At 43.2% G+C, this 17,138-nt stretch overlaps 1 protein-coding gene across 2 annotated transcripts in view; it reads right to left on the bottom strand.

Moving 5' to 3' along the window:
* The window catches only part of RIN2 (Ras and Rab interactor 2), a 212,291-nt gene that overhangs the window by 131,253 nt on the left and 63,900 nt on the right, over positions 1-17,138 (bottom strand). The gene's annotated exons all lie outside the window — the stretch shown is intronic.

The raw sequence follows: 17,138 nt of genomic DNA, 5'->3' as shown, positions 1-17,138 counted from the left end.
TAAGTTTATGCAATATTCTAAATCCTGTGTTGTCCATAGCGAGATCCTGTCTCTACAAAATTTAAAATAATTAGTTGGGCATCATGGTGTGCACCTGTAGTCCCAGCTACTTTGGAGGCTGAAGCAGGAGGATTGCTTGAGCTCAGGAGTTTGAGGTTGCTGGGAGCTACGATGACAATCCTGTGCTCCAGCCTGGGTGGCAGAGGAAGAGCCTGTTTCAAAAAAAAAAAAAAAAAAAAAAAAAAAATCCCTTGTTATTTCAACAGTGTTCACAGTATCTTCACCAGCAGTAGATTTCATCTCGGGAAACCATTCTCTTTTCTCATCCATAAGAAGCAACTCCTCTTCCTTCCATTCATTCTATCATGAGATTGTAGTAATTCAGTCACATCTTCAGGCTCCACTTCTAATTCTTGTTCTCTTGCTATTTGTACCACATCTGCCATGACTTCCTCCTTTGAAGTCTTGAACCCCTCAAAGTCATCCATGAGGGTTAGAATCAACTTCTTCTAAACACCTCCCTTGAATAATGGATGTTCTTCATGGCATTTAGCATGCTGAATCCTTACTGGAAGGTTTTCAATTTACTTTCCCCAGATCGATCAGAGGAATCACTATCTATGGCAGCTGTAGTCTTATAAAATGTAGTTCTTAAATACCAAGACTCGAAATAGAAATGACTCCTTGACACATTGGGTGCAGAATGGATGTGGTGTTAGCAGGCGTGAAAACAGCACTAATCGCCTTGCACGTCTCCATCAGCACTACTGGATGATTAGCTACATTGTCAGGAGGCAATAATATTTTGAAAAAAATCTTTTTTTTCTGACCATTAGGTCTCAACAATGGGCTTAAAATATTCAGTAAACCATGCTGCAAACGATGTGCTGTCATCCAAGCTTTGTTGTTCCATTTATAGAGCACAGGCAGAATGGATTTAGCATCATTCTTAAGGGACCTAGGATTTTTTTTTTTTTTTTTTTTTGAGACAGAGTCTCACTCTATTGCCCAGGCTAGAGTGCCATGGCGTCAGCCTAGCTCACAGCAACCTCAAACTCCTGGGCTCAAGCAATCCTTCTGCCTCAGCCTCCCGAGTAGCTGGGACTACAGGCATGCGCCACCATGCCCAGCTAATTTTTCTATATATATTTTTAGCTGTTCCTTTATTTATTTATTTATTTTTTTAGTAGAGACAGGGTCTCACTCTTGCTCAGGCTGGTCTCGAACTCCTGAGCTCAAACAATCTGCCCGCCCTCAGCTTCCCAGAGTGCTAGGATTACAGGCGTGAGCCACCGTGCCCGGCCGGGGACCTAGGATTTTTGGAATGTTAAATGAGCACTGGCTCCAACTTAAAGTCACCAGCCGCATTAGCGCCTAATGAGAAAGTCAGCCTGTCCTTTGAAGCTTTGAACCCAGGCATTGACTTCTCTTTAGCTATGAAATCCTTGAAGATGCCTTCTTCCGATATAAGGCTATTTCATCTACATCAAAAGTACATTGGTTATTGTAGCCACCTTCATCAATGATCTTAGCTAGATCTTCTGGATAACTTGCTGCAGCTTCTACATCAGCACTCGCAGACGTCTTCTTTCCTTAAACCTTGTGAACCAACCTCCGCCAGCTTCCAGCTTTTCTTCTGCAGCTTCCTCACCTCTCTCAACCTTCATATGATAGAATCAAAGAGAGCTAGGGCCTTGCTCTGGATTAGGCTTTGGCCTAAGGGAATGTTACAGTTGGTTTGACCTTCTATCCAGACCACTGAAACTTCGCCCGCATCAGTAATAAGGCTATTTCACTTTCTTATCATTCGTGGGCTCACTGGCATACCACTTTTAATTTCCTTCAAGAACTTTCCCTTTGGCCAACTTTCACAATTTGGCCAACTGGCACAAGATGCCTAGCTTTAGACCTACCTCAGCTTTCAACATGCCTTCTTCACTAAGCTTAATCATTTCTAGCTTTTGATTTTAAGTGAGAGACATCTGACTCTTCCTTTTCCTTTGAACACTTAGAGGTCACTCTGGGGTTATTAACTGGCCTAGTTTCCATATTGCTGTGTCTCAGGGAATAGAGAGACCCAAAGAGAGGCAGAGAGATGGGGGAACGGCTGGTTGGTGGAGCAGTCAGAACACATGCAATATTTATTGATTAAGTTCACTGTCTTGTATGGGCACTGTTGCCCCAAAACAATTATAATAGTAACATCAAAGAACACCGGTCGCTGATCACAGATGGTCACAGCAAATATGATAATGAAAAAGTTTGAAATATTGTGAGAATTACCAAAATAGAACAGAGAAACGCGAAGTGAACACACGCTGTTGGTAAAAAGGCAACAATAAACTTGCCCGATGCAGGGTTGCCACAAACCCTCCATTTGTAAAAAATGCAATATCTACAAAGCACAATAATAAAACAAGATCTGCCTGTATAAGACTATTGGGCCACACATGGGGCATGGCAATACGCCTAACCCTGTCTTTGACTGGCTGTACAATCTAGATAAGAGTTGCCTCACTCCTCTGAGCCTCAGTTTCCCTACGTTTAACATGGGGTGGATAGACTGGATTGGTTAATTACAACATTTTTTATTTGCTGCAGAATTCCTTTATTCAAATGAAACCCTGGAGGGAAGGTCACCAGGTGAGGGCACAGATGCCCTGGTTGGTGGGGGTGGGTGTGTGGTCCTCAGTTGGGCCACCCCCGTCTCCACTCTTGGGCCGCCCGCCGGTCTGAACACAACAGGCTACATGAGGCACGTGGGGCCTTTTCCAGGTTGCAGAGTCTCTGAACCAAACATTAACATTGCCCAGGGTGGCCTGGCAGACCTTCCAAGACAGTATAGGGACAGGACTCAAGCCTCACTTCTGACCAAGGGAGGCAACATGGGGCAGCATGACCTAGCCTAATTAACTGTAAAGGAGCAAAAACAAATGAGCTCCTAATTGCTGGAATTCAACCCATACCCATATAAGGAGGGGGCCAAACTGTCCTTTTTTTTTTTTTTTTGGAGACAGGGTCTCACTCTGTCACCCTGGCTAGAGTGCATTGGCGTCATGATAGCTCACTGTAACCTCAAACTCCCAAGAGGGCTCAAGGGATCCTCCTGCCTCAGCCTCCCAAGTACCTGGGACTATAGGCTCGCACCACTGTGCCCGGCTAATTTTTTCTACTTTTTGTAGAGATGGGGTCTCGCTCTTGCTCAGGCTGGTCTCGAACTCTTGACATCAAGCGACCCTCCCACCTAGGCCTCCAAAGTGCGAGGATTATAGGCGTGAGCCACTGCATCTGGCCTGTCTCTTGAGTAATGTCTTCTAGGACCACTGAAGCAAGATGCTGACACCTGCTGACAAGGAACCTGGCTGCAAAGAAAACAGACCTGTCCGGACCTAAGAACCTCAAACCAGAATAGACACTCATACTGACCTTACCCTGAATTTTCCCTCATTTTAATGCTAAAAATCATGCTCACCGGTGGAGATCTAAAATGCTAGTGATACACGTGATGCATGAAGAAGAATGACCTCCGCCAACAGAGTGCACAGCCGCCAACAGGATCCTGCCTCTGCACGCGATGACTTCGAAGCGGACACCTGCCTCCCTCTTTATAATCCCGTAAAAGTTCCCCAGGCCTTTGTTTGGAGAGCCGGTCTGTTTTGCCCCCTTAACCAGCACTGTCTCTCTTTTGAACAAAAAGCCCCATTAAAGCGTTGCCTGTCTACGTCTGTCTGTCTCCTGCCAATTTCTATTCACTCGGAGACCAAGAACCCGAAAGAAGTCCGGTATCACTTCCAGGACTATACCCGACTCTTCTCACCCTCCTCACGAAAATTCTCCACACTTCTGACAAGCACCTCGATAGGCTGGACGACCCTGTATTTCACTCTCTCCCACTCCTTTTTGCTTTTCTGACCTCGCTCCATCGAGAGCTTTCTCTAGCTCGCCTCCCTGCAGAAGCCTTTCTCAAACACCTCGTGCTTCTCTGATCTCACTTCTCCCAATTCCCTTCTCGACCCCGAAGATGTACATTACAACGATCTTATTATAGAACTGGAAACATCCCCGACAGGACCCCTACCCAGAGGAGGTGCCGGGAGGTCCTGCCTGAATCCCAGCTGAGCTCCAGGTGCCTTTCCATGGTGGTTCCAGCTCCTCGCTCTGATTTCCAACTGTGGGAGGCCCTCATGGGTGTTGATGCTTGAAAAGGTCACCTTCGTCATATGATAAGTCTGTTCATGATAAGGACATCTAGATCCTCTTCCAAAATAAATATGAACACCCACTAGTAGAGAAAGAGGAGACTTTTCCTTTATGGTTCAAATCATCATCTCAACAGTGGCTTGCTTTATTCCTGAAGCCGGCCAAGTCGATGGCATTTGTTACTCCCAACTCCAGGTGAGGTTATAGATTCACATCAATAGAACTGGCAAAAAACAAAAGCCAACTCATATTTAAGCCAGCATTGCCAAGAAAATCATAACAAAGTCCTTTTGAAAAAGTCCTTAGTTGGGCGTGGTAGCTGATGCCTATAGTCCTAGCTATTTGGAAGACAGAGGCGGGAGGGTCTTTTGAGCCCAGGAGTTTGAGGCTATAGTATACTATGCTCACACCTGGGAATAGTCTGGGCAACATAATGAGACCCTGTCTCTTTTAAAAACAAAAACACACTGTCCTTTCCTGATATGAAACAAAGAATTGAATATGGCCCATCTGATCAAATGCTCCCTAAAGAACAGATATCTTTCAGGGAGGGGCCAAAGAAGAAAGAGGAAAGTAGTACGAAAGTCCCATGTTGGAGATGATGGGAATGCTCTCACATTTGACTTATGTTTCAACTCCCAACAGCAAAATACCTTAACCACTTTTCAAGATTTTAAATCTGCGAGTTCTAGAAAGAAAAGATGTGTTACTTGCATTGGACAGCTCCAAGCCCAAGGTGCCCATAAGAGAAGCTTGTAAAACCTGCACAGAAAATGCTTGACTGGGCCCCAGGGAATGGAAAGGTGTGGATTTGGGGCTTGGTCACCTACTACCATCCTGGGTGAAGATGCTTTCCCAGCAATTCACAGCGTGACTGAAATGTGTAGACATCTCCTTAATTAACAGAAGTATTTCTTGGTTGGTCTGTGGGGCATGGAGACTTAGACTTGAAAGGATTCTATGAATATGCTATGTCAACAATTATAAAGCTTTGCTGGAAGGGCTCTCTATGGAAAAGGAATGACCACGTATGTTTGCGTATTAAAAACAAAACAAAAGAGCATCTCCTTGTTTTAATTTATGTCTCCCCAAATTGCCTGCTCACTGTCACATTGGGGAAACTCAGGCATCTTACAAGGGACAGAAAACAACCAACCAACCAGCCAACCCCAAACTGTTGCCCAAGTAAGTGATGACAAGTGTGACCACTGTCTTCTCAAGGCCTGGTGCCAGGGAAGAACCATGGGGACGGGACCCTGAGACCTGGACTCAGTCAATCCCACTGGTAAACCACGGTGTGACCTGGGACCAGGCACATTCTCTCCAAGTTTCTATTTCTTTGTTTATTATCAAGGCCAACAACTCCAAATCTGAGGCTGGAGTTGTTGGACTTGAAATATTAGTTTTTAGTTTTTTCCTTGATTATGGAAATAATACATACTCAATGTAGGGAATACATTAAAACTTGAAAAAGAAAACTAAAAATATCTTTAATACTGCCACCTTGAACGAACCACTACTAACATTTGATGTACTAATTTTAGGCAACTGTCCTCAAATACAAGCATTTTTTTAAAAATAATTAATCTTTCAAATCCCTGTCAGCTCTAAGGTTTTATGACTGCAGGAATAGTGGGTTTCAACTTTGTAACCTGTACAGAAGCACTTTTGATTTGAAGACAATACTTACTGTCACATGAAACATATCAGTACTGTACATTTCAATCCTGTACATTACTGTACATATTTCATACTGTACATTTCAATCCTGTTGGATTTGGAGCCATGCGTTTTAGACAGGATTCACTCAGAGGATGAGTTCTTCCCACGGAAACCACGTGGTTGTCCCACAAGGGTTAAAGCAGATCAGGGGATCAGAGCAGATGCCAGGGTGCATTCATGAGGCCGCTGAGCACAGACACTGCACAGGCTCAGATTGGGCCCCTCCCACTGAGAAAACAGCCCCACCCCACAGTTCCTGCTGCAATCCTGCTCTCAGTAAACAGGTTGGCCCACTTATGTGTGGATTTGAAATGATCCCAGAGGCCTCACAGTCCCTCCATGCTGACAAGCTTGTGTTGTCAGGACACTGAGTGGAGTTACGGGAACTGGCGAGAAGGCGTGTGTGAGGTCAGGACCCCCCATGTGTGGGGAGGGGGAGGGACCCCCAGCATCAGCCCTGCCCCCAGAGTCACATCCCACACTGGAGAAACAGACGGAGTGTGGGTATGCCAAGGCCTGCTGGGTCATCCAAACAGTGCCAAAACTGTCTGCAATGCACGTATCTGGACCACTGGTTTAGATTGTACCACGTTTGGGAGTGTGACGTCCTCCAGCTATGAGAGAAAGAGACCTGAGTGGAAACAGCCAGCTCCAGGCCTTTGCACAAATCCCAGTGGGAAGGGGAGTGGCTAAAACCACACAGTCCTCCCCAGTGTCACAGCAGCATTATGCATAGTAGCCCCAACGTGGAAATAACCAAAATGTTCATCAATTGATGAATGGACAAACAAAATGCAGTATATATCCATACGATGAAATATTATTCAGTTATAAGGAGGAACAAAATACTAACATTTAATATTTGCCACAACATGTATGAACCTTGAATGCTAAGTGAAAGGAGACAGACAGAAAGGTCACATATTGTATGAGTCCATTTATACAAAGTGTCCAGAATAAAGTCATAGAGATAGAGAGTAGATTAGTGGTTGCCAGTGGTTATGGGGATTCTTTTTGGGGTCCTGGAATTAGATAGTCGTGACGCTTGCAAAATTTTATGTATATGATGAAACCCACTGAGCTGTATGCTTTAAAGAGGAGAATTCTATAGTACGTCAATCATATTTTAATTTTACAAAAGTAAAAAAAAAATAATGACCTTATTAAAATTAAAGCCACTGATAAACTTGATTAAATTATTTATGTTAAGTATGAAATGTCCAATTTCCTTAAGTACTAAATTTGACAGTTGATGTCTTTGACATTTCACTTTGACACTTCTTGTTTTATTTTCATTGTGAAGGTACATCCTCAGTCTTGAAAACACATGTTTTGGCTTGTGATTATCTTTCAAATTGTTTTTTGAGCAACTTTTGTAAAACCATGGGTAAGTCAAAAATTCGTGTTATTTTTGAATATGAGTTTTGTTATGGAACTAATGCAGTACAGACAGGTCAAAGCATTGATGAAGTGTTTGGGAAGGATGTGGCCAATGAACACACAGTACCTCAATGGTTTGAGAAGTTCCACTGTGGTGATTTTAATCTTGAAAATGAGCCCCATGGGCGACCTGAGACCAAGGTGGATAATGATGAGCTGAAAGCTGTAGTGGAAGTGAATCCATCTCGACCTATGCATGAATTAGCAGCAAGGTTTGATGTTACTATTCCAACAATATTGGACCATTTGAAACAAATTGGCAAGGTAAAGAAGCTGGATAGATGGGTTCCCCATGAATTAAATGAGTGTCAGAAGAGAAATCGTCTCAAAGCTTGCCTTTCTTTGCTGTCACAACATGAAGGCGAACCATTTCTACACCATACTGTTATGTGTGATGAAAAATGGATTCTTTTCGACAATTGCTAGTGTTCAGCACAATGGTTGGATAAAGATGAAGTGCCGAAACACAGTCCAAAACCAAATATTCATCAAAAAAAGCTAATGGTGTCTGTTTGGTGCTCCAGCGCTGGTATTATCCACCATGGCTTCATGAAACCTGGTCAATCAATGACAGCAGATGTCTACTACAACCTATTGGATGAAATGATGAGGTTGCTTGTGATTAAGCAGCCAAGGTTGGTCAATAGTGACAGGCCAATCCGCTTGCAAGACAATGCTCAACCGCATGTTGCATAAACAATGCTGCTCAAACTACAGCAGCTGGACTTGGAAACTCTCTGTCATCCACCATATTCACTAGACCTTGCACCAACTGACTACCACTTCTTCCAGGCTTTGGACCACTTCTTGCAAGGAAAAATAGTCAATTCTTAACAAGATGTGGAAAATGCCTTTTTCAATTTAATTGCCACTTGCTCTCCAGGCTTCTTTGCTACTGGCATAAACAAATTACCACGAAGATGGCAAAACTGTGTTGACAGTTTAGGCACATACTTTGATTAATTGTACTGCTTCTGGTTTGAATATAATAAATGAAACTTTTGATTTGAAATTGGATATTTCATATTTAATGAACTACTTAATTAACCATAGCTTCTAGTCCATTCCTCTAGGGCATTTCTCTGTTCCTCAAGACACAAAACAAATTCCAGCTTAGCTCACCATATCACTGTAGCATGATAGTATTAATCTTAGACTGACTTATTGCAGAATCTGTTTAAAAAGAAGTCAGAATGTAAAGTTGCAAACAAAGTCAAAGCTGGACTAAAAAGCCTGATTCCCACATTGGAAAAAAACAAAAACACGAGCAAAGGAACAGAAACTCTGCTTGAAAAGCTGAGCGCTTAGGTGGCAAGAGTTAAAAGCAAGATGGAATACTTTTTCCCGTTCTCTGTTCTGTTTTCCCGATGCAGAAGAGGAGGGCTGGGGTTCACCTGACTAGTAATTTGGGTGCTCTGTACATGTGTTTCTTCTTTTATAAGTATCTATTTATAAAATTGTTTCTAAAAAAAAAAAAAAGAAGTCAGAATGTAACCAACAAAAGTTACTTCATGTTAAAAGAATATATTAATAGATGTAGCCTCCCAATGAGAGAAGACATATTTTTATTTTTAAGCCAAAATCTTTGAAGATTTTTTGATTAAAAAAATCCTGATTTTTGTGAAGTGACTGTTTTAGCCAGATGAATAAATTACTTTCTTTTTCTTGCCCTCTCCATTGAAAATATGTTTCAGATATATTGTATAATTAAGTAAACAATAAATACAGACATACATCTGTCTCATATCTGGATTGGGAAGGTTATATTCAGCATATACTCCCATCCAAAAAAAAGAAAAAAAACAATAATACCCCAAAACCAAAACAAAAAAAGAAAACAAAAGAAGATTGATAAATTTAACTATGTAAAAAATTAAGTTTCCTGTACATCAAAATATTTCACAATTAAAAGGCAAAATAAAAGGATGGTTTAGCATTTGCTATAAATTTGATAAAAGATAAATACAATTTATAATTAATTCAAATGCCTCAGTAAAAACTCTAATGTCCCAATGGTGAAATCAGAAGCTATGAATAGGAAAAAAGGAAAAAAAAAAAAAAAAAAAAGAAAAAAACACAGGATGGGAAAGATATGTGATTAATTTGAAAATGTTGAAATTTCCTAGTAATAAAAATGCAAATTAAACAGACCATGAGAGCCAAGATTAGGAAAGAGATAAAGCCCCTTTGTTGATTTTTCAGAGCCTTTATTTCCCCAGAGGTATTTTAATTTTCTTCATGTTTGTTGGGTTAAATTAATTCTCAAGCACAGTACTTCCTTTTTTGCTGCTATTACCTATGTAGGTTTTGGGCTTAGACAGAGCAGGGTTAAATCCAAGCTCTCTAATTCAGTATCTGTGTGTGTGTGTGTGTGTGTGTGTGTGTGACTTACTTTCAGTGTTAGTTAATCTCTCTGAGGTTCAGTTTCCACATCTGTAAAATGGGGATCATTAGAGTATCCATCTCATAGTGGTATTGTAAGAAGTCATTGAAATTATAAAAATAAAGTTTTATGGGAAGTGTCTGCATATGACATGCAATAAATGGTAGCTATGACAATAGTGAGTTAGCCAGGATAATGTTCTTTCCATATCTTCTAATTCCTCTAAAATTAATACTTATTACTTGCAGAGTTATAAAACTCTAATATTTAATTCATTGTTGTTTTTCATGATGATGTGATTATATACCTTAAAGTTTGATAAAAATCAACAAAAAGTTTCTTTGAGGAAATAGTTAAGTTCAGCAAAATTACAGGATGTTACCTATAAACACAAAATCAGCAGCATTATTTAATTTTAGTAATGGAATTAGGAACTCATTATCTTTCTCCATCATAATGGCTACAAAAATTAAATAGATGAGAGCTATGTAACAATAAACATAAGAACCATTCAAAATGATATAACCCTAATAGGAGAAATAAAGCAAGCTTTAAATAAATGGAGAGAAAGATCATAGTCTCCTAGTTGGCAGACTAGAAATACTACTGATGAAAATACTCCTTAATTTAATAGAAAGATTTAATCTAATTCTAATTAAGATAGCCACATAACTGTAAGGAACCAAGTTAAATCTAATTAGTTCAGTTTTTCTGAAGAACAAGTTGGTGATGTGTAACTAGAATTACAAATCTCTTCATGTTCTTATTTTTAAGTTGCTGATGAGGGAGTTGAGGATAAATCCTTTAATTGAGTTTTGTGTGATGCATGATGAGGAAATAGTCACTGATGAATTCACTCTAATTTTAATTAACTGAAACAGGAATTTACCTGGAAAAAATGGGGTCTATCATGTTCAGCATTATAATTACTTAGGCATTCAATGCATTGATTCTTTAAGCCACTTTGCCCAGAAATCTGCACAATCAAGATGTATTGTGCAGAACCACAATGTCACAGGATGACGACAGTTACTGGAACAGAAGTGGCCAAGCTCCAGCCAATGGCCTGTCTGGTACCCACTTGGTGTGAAGCTTAGGTCTCCTTCTGGGTGTGCGGGATGAGGGGACTTGTCTGGTAGCCTGGGACACCAGACAGCCCTGCCACGCCCCAAAGGACCAAAGGCGACCCAGCCTGGTTCCGAGCACAGGGCCAAGAGCACAGAGGAGCCAGTGACTGGGCGAGGTCCCGGCTCTCCTCACCTGCCCTCCCCCTTTAAGGAGCAAGACGCACCTCTCCTTCTGGCCAGCAACCTCCCCTCTGCAGCTTTCTATACCTACACAAGTTCACAGAGAAGAGAGATTCTCTACCCATCCTGGTTCACTAAATGGAGCACTTAAAAGAAAAAATTAAGTAATTCTGAGCATCCACTCAATTTTCTGTTCATACGTGCTTTTATTGGCTAAGAAAGGTGATTTAGGCCAGTATAGAAGGGAAAATGGCTTTTTAGATAAACTGACTCTTCTTGCTTTCTTTTAACTAAATTTGTCCTTGCTATTTGCTTTCAGATACTGATTTAATTACCTTACAGTATAGCTTTGTAAATGCTAAACGTTTAAATGCCTCATGTAAATGATGTGAAATTCTGTTTATTTCCTTAGTAACTTAATGGACATTTACTTACGTCCTTTTTACTCAATCTTGTTTAAAGTAATATAATTGTTACTAAAAATTAAAAAAATATTCTGCCCTCAAAGAACTTTAATGAAGTTGAAGATAAAAACATTTACATATGAGAGCTTCAAACAATAAAGATTTTTACATGTATTACACATGCAGACCTATAGCTACAACTTTCACCACCACATACATATTAACAGAACACAACAATGTGCTATAGATCAGCAGTCCCCAACCTTTTTGGCACCAGGGACCCGTATCATGGAAGACAATTTTTTCATGGACCTGGGGGTGGAGGGGAAGGTTTTGGGATGATTCAAGCACATTACATCTATTGTGCACTTTATTTCTATTATTATTAAATTGTAATACACAATGAAATAATTATACAACTCACCATAATGCAGATTCTAATGCCACCACTGATGTGACAGGAGGTGGGGGGCTCAGGCGGTCATTCAAGTGATGGGGAGCGGCTGTAAATACAGATGAAGCTTCCCTCGCTCGCTCACCTGCCTCTCACCTCCTGCTGTGTGGCTCGGTTCCTAACAGGCCACAGACTGGCCACAGACTGGTTCATGACCCGGTGGCTGGGGACCACAGCTGTAGATACTTTACACAATTACTCACGCAGACATTAAGAAAATGATCAATGCAATGCAGGAGTTAGTCTGAGAAATCTTTCTCATTGAGTTATATTTGGAGTCAAATCTTAAAGAGAATGATGAACATTAGTTATCATACAACTTAAAAACCAGAAGATTATTTTATTTTCCTAATTTGTATATTTATGAAACCTGAAGAATACATACAACCAACAAGGCCAGCCATGTGGTGCCCTCTCTTTGCACCAATATTTTTTATTTTTTCCTCAACTTTTACAGTGGTGGGAGGCCAGGAGGGGCCTGGCCAGGAACAAGAGAGCACGTGGCTGTCTGGTTGGGTGGTTATTCGTGGGGGGGTGGACTCTAGCTGTGTGATTTGGGGTGGGCCATCCGTCCTACCTGTGCTTAGCAGGGTACCTGGCACAAAACAAGTGTCCCTCCTCCCTGCTATTTCCACTCAGGGGTGGCATCTACTTTGGCAAAAATGGGTCCCTGTTTCATCACACCACTTAAGCAAAAAGTTGGATGTGGAGATGTGAATGTCCTGGTGTGTAATTTGCTGCTCATGCCGGAGGTTTCTTTATAGTTCTTCATAGGTGGAATATTTAGGAAGCTGTCTCTGGGCTCATCCTTTAATTAGGCTCCCACAGGCAGTACTAGAGAGTGGGCATCACTAACAGTCCATAACTAGTCCACACAAAGGGGCAAAACCCGACTCCTCAGCTCAGGGTCACTCCACATTTCCTATGACGCATACTTGTAGGTAGGTACCCAGGGCCACCGAGGGTCTTAACCACAGCCTGAGACGGGGATCCTGTGCAAGGGAGAGAGAAGTGGAGAAGGCAAGCAGGAGGGAGTGGGGAAATGTGACCTCAGCAAGAGGTCAACTTTAGCCCAAGCCTGTGGGAGCTCTGGGGTTTGCATTGCACCAGAGAGCTGGCCCTGCACTGGGGCTGCCCTGCTGAACCTGGATGCCAGGCAGCTGTTGGCGGTGGGCTGCCCTGGCCCACATGTAGGAGAATCTCCTGGAGAGGGGGCCCAGTTAGCAGCCAACACTCCCGTGGGGTGGGGCAGCAGCCCAGGCCTGGGGACCCAGGGCCTCCTGCAAGAGCATGGCTGCACTGACCTACTCTTATGTGGATATCTGCTGTTCTCTGCATTATGCAGGTAAGACCATAAAAACTAAGGGCAAAATATTCTTGGCATTCTTGCTATTGTAAGAGCTCAACAAATTGTAAACAACTCAGAATAGCTGAACACTAAGGCATGTTGGTACTTAACTGTTTTTTTTAAAAATGTATGTTTTATTGTGATTTAGGTATGGCAAGGCAACAGATCAGGAGACGACTGCCACTGAGAAGATGGTTTGTTACTCATAGTTCCCAAGAGAAGGGACACGCTGTGCCACTGGGGGCCACCCTGGGAAGCACCGCGTCTGTCAGGAGGCAGAGGGTGATGGGGAGGCTGTGGGCAGGAGCCTTTATTGGGCTTATGCGCAAAGTAAGAGGCAAGGCAGGGCAGGCAGGTTTAGGACTGGCCAGTGGGAATAACTTCAGCAGGCTCCAGGGCATACGGGCTGCCGTGGTTTCAATGTTTGTGTCTTCTCCAAAACTCACGTTGAAACTTAATCCTCTGTGCAACAGGATTAAGAGGTGGGGCCTTTAGGAGGTGATTAGGCCATAAGGGCTCTGTCTTCATGAATGGATTAGTGTCTCATCAAAGGGCTTGAGGGGGCAACTTGGCCCCTTCCATCCCTTCCCCACCTAAGGACACAGTAACAAGGTGTCATCTTGCAAGTAGAAGACAGAGCCCTCACCAGACATTAAGCCTGCTGGTCCCTTCAGCTTGGACTTCCCAGCCTCCAGAACCATGGGAATAAATTTATATTATTTATAAATTACCCAGTTTGTGGTATTTTGTTAGAGCAGCACCAACAGACTAAGAAAGGGGCTGGCCCTGGTTGCCTGGTGCCTGGCCCTGAGGGGATTAGGGCAGGTGGATAGTGGCTGAAAGTGTGAGAGGCTGACAGGGAGGTGGCCGAGGCGTGGGCTCTGGGTCGGTTGGTTTGCCTTTCAGGCATGCTCACGGCGAGCCCTTTACTTTCTCTAGGAATTAGCTCTGGGCCCGTGGGGAGAGTATGGGGGGGATCTGGGGGGCTGGGAGAGCTGTGGGGCTGTGCCTCAGGTCTAGTCCCCGTGCAGGAGAGAGGGAAGGAAGGAAGGGTGGGGAAAGCATCCTAAACTACCGGGCAGGCTGAGAAAAGCCACGGAGCCAGTGACGGCTGTCAGAGGAGTCCCCCGTCTCTTGGGAATGGGCCTTAGTATCTCTGCAGGGCTCAGCTACTGGCTTAGAAATTGGGTGATGGATTACAGAGCACAGCACCGGGCACCCTCGGCAATCACATCCCCTTTGTCTTCACGTCTGCAGGCACATTCTCAGGGCCACATGGTGTAAGGATGAAATGTATCAAAATAGGCGAAGCCCTTGGAGCATTGCCGGGTGCATGGTGAACAGTGAGTAAGTCACTGCTGCTATTATTGTTTTTATTATTCATTGCTGGAAATATTACCCGTACAGTAGAACCAACAAACACATTTTAAATGTCTGTGCCTAGAGTGATATGATATGAACTACCATTATTTAATTTTTTTATATGTATTTGCCTCATCTACTGTAACAAACTTGCAGAATAAAGCTGTTATATTTCTTTATCCTCCCTAGAACACTTACAGTATATACTGTTCATAGAACATGCTCAACAAATGTTTGCCGTATTAATGATGGATCCAAAATATCAAGGAAATAACATTGATATAATCTTGACCACCAGATGGGCTTAACCTCATGTTTGAAATAAGTTCATAAAGGGTTCTCAGTCTTCCCTTTCTAGGACAGTTATACTCATTTATTTTGCCAACATTTTATAATAAAAAATTTCAAACAGAGCAAAGTTGAAAGAACTTTTCACTGAGTGCTCATTATTACAACATCTGGTTATACCGTTCATATTTCATCATACTTATTTTGTCACATATTTATCGATCTCTGCAGCCATCTACTCATCCCTCAATTCATCTTATTTTTGGTGCATTTCAAAGAAATTTGCAGACACCCATACTTCCCCTTAAATATTTCACCATGTGTATCATTAGAGTTCAATTTTTTTTTTTTTTTTTTTTTTTGGAGACAGAGTCTTGCTCTGTTACCCAGGTTAGAATGCAGTGGTGTCATCACAGCTCGCTGCAAACTCAAACTCCTGGGCTCGAGTGATTTTCCTGCCTTGGTCTCCCGAGTAGCTGGAACTACAGGCTCGAGCCACTATGTCCAGCTAATTTTTCTATTTTTTGTAGAGATGAGGTCTCACTCTTGCTCAGGCTGATCTCTAACTCCTGGCCTCAAGTGATCCCCCTACCTTGGCTTCCCAGAGTACTAGGATTATAGGCATGAGCCACTGCACTTGACCTATATTTAGTTTTTAAATAAATGAAACTATTTCCAAGCGCCAGGCACCAGACATCACCTGGTGGAGAGCAGTTGGCAGGTGCACGTTTCTAAGGTGAATTGGGTGCCCTGGGTGGGTGGAGCATCTGCTGGGAATGTGGCGTGCTGGGGCGTCTGTTTGTGTGCTGATTTCACAGATGGGGGCTGCGGGAAGCAAGCTCTGAGATGGAGGTTAGTGTGCAGGAGCCTTATTAAGAAGCACACAGGGGATCAGTGCCTGTGGAGTCAGCAAGGAAGCAGGAGTAGACACATGGGGACGTGAGGTTAGGTGCAGGCTCAGGCAGCTTCACAGGGAGCTCTGGCAGTGCCCTGAGGTGGGCTGAGATGCCTCAGCCAATGTACCCCCACCGCCCCCAGGCACTGGATGTGGGTGACCTTGGACTACGCAGCTCTCTGCAGCCAAGGCACCCCTGAAGGGCCTGGCAGCTGTAGACCGCCTGTGGTCACACTCTGGCAGCCGGGCAGCAAGTCCCTCCTCAGAGGGAAGCTGGTGGGCATCGCAGTGTCCACCATACTAATGATACTTCACTCACTTTCGAGACACAGCATGTGGCAATTGCACATACTTTATTCCACAGCAACAGGAAATTCCAGCCCAACCTCATCTGGGGTCCTAGAGACTGAATGGTTGGCCTGGAGTAGGCTACGGTAAACATTTGTTATCAGATGACCTCTGTGATAAACATACGTTATGTGCTGTGGGAAGTGACATTGCAGAGGGCTGAGACTTGCGGCTGATTGTTGCAGGATTAGGGCATCCCTCATGTAGCAGCAGGACTCCATGCCTTAGGTAGCAGGGGGTCTTCCCCAAACTGCTCAAGAGTGATTCGTGAAAAAGAGGCCAAGAAAGGACTCCAAGGTCATGTCATGTAAGTAAAAAATGACTTGAAACCTGGCATAACAGTTAATGAACTGCTAACTTGGATTCAGAGAACTTGGTAAAATAAAAGGTGAAGCTAGCTAAAGGAACCAGCCGTCTCACGACCTCACACACAGCCCTCAGGACTGGCCTTGGCTGAAAAACAAAATGCTTTCATCAAAATGATATCTAAGGCCAGGCGTGGGGGGCTGCACCTATAAGTCACAGCTACTCGGGAGGCTGAGGCAGGAGGATTGCTTGAGCCCAGGAGTTTGAGGCCAACCTGGGAAACACCTTCTCTCTTAAAAAAAAAAAATATATATATATATGTGTGTGTGTGTGTGTGTGATATATATATATATATATATGAAAGCAAATTTCATCCCATACACCCCTCCTTAAAAAAATATGTGTCTTCCTGAGGTGGACACCAGTCATTTGTGTATGCCCCATATCTTTTGACCATACTCCCCACATTTTGATAGTGCCTTGCAGGATAATTCCTGTCTTTCCAACACAGAATGTAAAAATAAGATAACATACACCTCATTTCCTGGCGTCCTTACTGCTGGGATGTGGTCATGTGATGTAGGCTCTGCCCAGCAGATGGGCTCATGCTCTGTTGGGAATGAGGTGGGGTCGGGTTGTCTTGTTGAGGTCAGGGCCACGGCAGAGCTGGCCTGCCTCTGAGCCGCAGCTATGCAGGGGCAGTGGGGGTCTCCTGATGCAGCAGCTTCCTGCCCTGCCATG

This window comes from Eulemur rufifrons, chromosome 20 (genome assembly GCF_041146395.1).
Source record: "Eulemur rufifrons isolate Redbay chromosome 20, OSU_ERuf_1, whole genome shotgun sequence".
NCBI classification, from domain to species: Eukaryota; Metazoa; Chordata; class Mammalia; order Primates; family Lemuridae; genus Eulemur; species Eulemur rufifrons.
Note: the sequence above shows the minus strand (reverse complement) of the source record. Positions and strands in the feature narration are given on the sequence as shown.